Here is a 4,970-nt window from a genome sequence, read left to right as displayed (position 1 = left end):
AACCGATGGAAGATAAGTAGTATTCATATATGAATATAAATATAAGTGTTTTCATATACGAATCCACCGCCTCCCCTCCGCCACCAACCACCACCGCCATCTCTGCCACCACCACCACCCTCCGCAACTAAGCATCACCGTCATATTCATATATAAATAACCACTTCCTCTATACTTATTCACGTATGTATCTATGTATTCATATAGGAATACACTTACTCATATATGAATATGCATATTCATATACATATTCATATATGAATATAACAAACCCCATGGTACGCACACCAAAGAGCATGCTTCAGCTACCCAACAAAAAGCCACGGCAGCGGCCAGCATGTCTCGGGACTCCCGACAATAGTTGCGAACTGATCCCCATGTCCGTAGGTAACTGCCTCACCAAGGAGAGCTCGTACGGGCCACAATTCCCCAACGTATACCCTCGCCTTACCACAAAGATAACGGCTCTAAGTGACAAAGGCAATGTTGATGACATTATTACCTAAACCAATCATAAACCCTGACATGATCAAGAGCCCGATCATCTTTTATGAAAATACATCTATATAAAGGTCCATCTTTTATTTCAGTTTTTCCTTTTAATTTTTTTTATTAACAACAACGTAAAATAAAATAAATTAAATAAAATTTGATTAAAAAAAGCAGAAAGACCCATAAAAGCAAAAAAAAAGAACGGATATTTAAAATAAAAAATGTATGAAAATTTGAAAAAATATAGAAAAAAAACATTATATTTGTAAATATTTTCAAACAACATTAAAATATTTTTTTTTCTTATTTAACCCATAAAACTTTTTATTTTTCTTTTTTTCAAATTTACTGTAAGTTATATATATATATATATATATATATATATATATATATATATATATATATATATATATATCTGAAATAAAAATCATAAGTTTAAAATATAATAATAAGTTAAAATTTTAATTTATAAAATATCAATTATTTAATATTAAAATTATAAATAATAAAAACTATTTAATTATAACTATTTAGAATAAATATAAACATAAAAATCTATTATAAACATAAATAAAAACTCTATTTCCAAATATTAATAATTTCCAAAGATTGATGTTTAATTTCCATATATATATATATATATATATATATATATAGAGAGAGAGAGAGAGAGAGAGAGAGAGAGAAAAGTAACTTCAATTTGGAAAATAAAAATGGTGGACAATAGTGAAATCATTGCATCCAATCATTTATTTTTGCCGCAAAACGCTTCAGCGTACCGAGCTGACGGACGATGTGTAATATTCATATATGAATATAAATATAAGTGTATTCATATACGAATCCACCACCTCTTTCCGCCACCAACCACCACCGCCATCTCTGCCACCACCACCACCTCTGCAACCAACCATCGCCGCCATATTCATATATAAATAATCACTTCCTTTATAATATTTCATGTATGAATATATGTATTCATATATCAATACATTTACTCATATATGAATATACATATCCATATACGTATTCATTTATGAATATAACATACCCCATGGCACGCACACCAAGGGGCATGCTCCGGCTATCCAACAAAAAGCTACAACGACAGCCTGCACGTCTCAGGACTCCCGACAACAATTGCGAACGGATCCCCATGTCCGTAGGTAACCGCCTCTCCAGGGAGAACTCGTACGAGCCACAATTCCCAACAGATACCCTCGGCTCACCACGAAGATAACTAATCTAAGTGACAGAGTCCATGCTGATGACATTAATGCCTAAACCACTCATAAGCCCTGGCATGATCAGGAGCATGATCATCCAATGAGAGCGTCTGATCCTTATCTGGTGTAGTGGTGTTGATTACGATGACATATGTGGAATAAGAAAATATCTAGTGAATAATCGTACAAATCATGAACACATGGAGTAAATAAATCTTTTAAGCTCTCATTAGTTGAATTAGAAAGAGTACAAATGGGTTTGCTCGGTTCTCTCTCTAAAGCTAATGCTCTCCAAATGGTTTATTTTATAATAGGAGTCACTCACTTCCTATTTATAGGAAAGACTCAACCCATTTACACATACAAGAGGGTAAACCATAAGATTCCACATCCAAGCATGACTTTGCACCCTAACACTTCCCCCCCCCCCCCCCTTGAAGTTAGGATTTGATGTGTCGACTTCAATATCCAACGAGCTCGTGCGATCAAGACCAAATTCCTCCTCGAAGTAACACCGGTCTTCAAATCTGCAAATGAATACCTGAAAAACCCGAGAAACTTCGAATACTCACTTTTCATTCTCCCCCTTTTTTATAATAAAAAAATGATTATAAAACCCATTAGGGGTGAGAAACGCCCGAGGATTAATCTTCATAATGCTCCCTTTGATGTGTGCCAAAAATGAAACAATAAAAAACTTACATGGAAAACAATCACAAAAAAACCTCGAAAAAATTTCCAATTTGTGATTTTTTTTTGACTTTTGGTTGAGAGTTTCAAGATTTTCCAAAATCCAAGGAAAAATTGTCACTTTCTGAATTCTGCAGGGACCCGTTGCGCCAAAAACAGCTTAAAATGCGAAACTCTACCGCATTTGCGAAACTAGGCACAAAGTGTAAATTCGCACAAATTGCAGAGACTGAACTTGTAAAATCTTCAATTTCTCAACTTTATGACCACGATTTCGAAGTTGGATTATTTTTTCCAACATTCCGAAAACTGCAAGGATTCACTTCGAACTTCTGCATTCTTCACAAATTTTATCACCATTTTGAAATTGGACCACTTTTGCCATGTGTTCGAAACATCAGGGACCTAATTCGAAACTTTTGGTTATCTTCCCCTATTCGCTAACCAGGTAAAGAAGCCAACACACTTCGCTTTTTAGTCAAAGAAGCACCTTTTTAATCACTCAAAGGAATGTGGAAAACGAAGCCATGCGAATCGTTGAATAACTTCTTGACAATTCAGTCGCTTAACCACCTCTTTGCAATTACATGTCTTCGGTTTCAATATTACAAGTCGTTCTTCAAAAAAATCAAAATCAATATCCCAATATCAACTCTTCGTTAACCAACCATCGACATATCCAGTCTTCGAAACATGGAATTCCATAAAATTTCACGATTCGTCAACATATAATCAAGACGCGAAATCAATATACCATCCAAACCATCAATTCAAAAAGCGAAATCATCATCTTCGGCTCTTCGTTTTCATTACATAGACCCTCGTCCCAAATCAAATACCCTTCAAAATCAAGTACAGGCTTCAACCCTTCGAAATCAAAACATCAATACTTGGTAAATGTTTATGAACATCACATAATTTTGTTATCGACAAATAGCCATCAGCATCCAAAAAAACAATAGCAAATGGGAACCAACGACATCGATGATTCCTAACAATTCGACCCAAAATATATTTCAGTCATAAATTCGATACCAACTATAGCGAAATCAAAATCTAATTTCTTCAACTGTTAGTCATCAATCGTCGACCACCGAAACCGATTTCAAGCATTTAACCACCGAATCCAACTCCTGTTGTTCGCAAATCAACTATCAACTATCGGCTGCAAATTTTCTTTACTATCGATATGAACATCGATCGAATCCATATAGTTACTTCAGAAACAACTGATTTCAATGTGAACGTCCCAAGACGACCAATTCATCCCCAAGCAAACACATTTGACTTCAACAACCCAAATCCTAATTCGAACTCAACATCAGTCGAACATGCAAGGTGCAAATCGAACTACTCCATCACACACATTCAATTTCAACATCGCATCAATAAACATTGCATTTGATAAATTGAACTTAGTCAAACAATACCAAGAATGTAAGCTGATTTTGACTTTTCGTTTGACTTTCAATTCATCAGTCGACAAACACCAAATCCATATTTTTCCAAACTATTTCAGATGAAAGGCAACGCGTTCATGATGTTCTTCAACAAAAATCCAAACGATAATCAACAATTCTTCAACAAATTAATTCGATCAGATTCAGAACAATCAATTAAGAACAGATATTTGTAAACCTGATGGTACAAATAAGAGATGCATGTATACAAGTCAAAGGATGAATAACTATTGACGATTCGATCGAATTAAAAATTTATGGATTCACACACAAAAAGGAACAATAACCGGATAAGATATGAGATTTTGGGCTCAACCATGTTGCGAATAGTAATAGATCATTAGAATTTGGCTTAGAATGAATCGATGAACAATACTGATACACTTGATAAATCTGATTTACCAATAACATTTCGAAATTTGAGCAACAAAATTTAATTTCAATTTTTTTTGAGAATTTTGATTTTGTGATTTGATAAAAAAAAGGATCAAACAAAGGGGTTTGAAACGAATTAGATCCAATGATTCAAAGCGATAAAAAATGAAAAGATCAAAGTCCGAATCGAAATCATGGACGTTTTGGAATCCATTTGAGAATTGAGATACCTTTTTAACGATCCGAGTTCCATTTTCAATGAACGAATCAAATTTAGAATTGGTTCTTTTGTTGGAACGAGAAAATCTCCAATTTGAATATTATACCATCTACAATGCGTGATGTACAACTTGTTCTTTGTGTTCTTCAACGATCCAATAACATCTTCATAAGAACCACCAACACTTTTGGGTTTTGACTTCAAATTCAATGCAACCTTTGGAGATTGTTGCTTTGGAACCCAAATTTGCTTCACAACAACACTTGATGATTTTTGTGAGGAAACCCCCTTGTTTTTCCGTTTAATATTCTTTTTCTTTTTCTTTCTCATCTTTTTGCATCTTGAAGATTTGATTTCATAAGCAAACCCACTTTCCAAAACTTCAACTTTGAGACTTTGAATCAAATATTTGGAAGTTTGATATTTGTGAATTTCTTGGGTTACCGGCTTTTGATAAGTAATCATTTCTTCAAAAGAATCACAAGAACACAAAATATCATTGATTTG

The sequence above is a fragment of the Lactuca saligna genome, chromosome 4 (assembly GCF_052625555.1).
Source record: "Lactuca saligna cultivar CGN05327 chromosome 4, ASM5262555v1, whole genome shotgun sequence".
NCBI classification, from domain to species: domain Eukaryota; kingdom Viridiplantae; phylum Streptophyta; class Magnoliopsida; order Asterales; family Asteraceae; genus Lactuca; species Lactuca saligna.
This window is presented reverse-complemented; position numbering follows the sequence as displayed.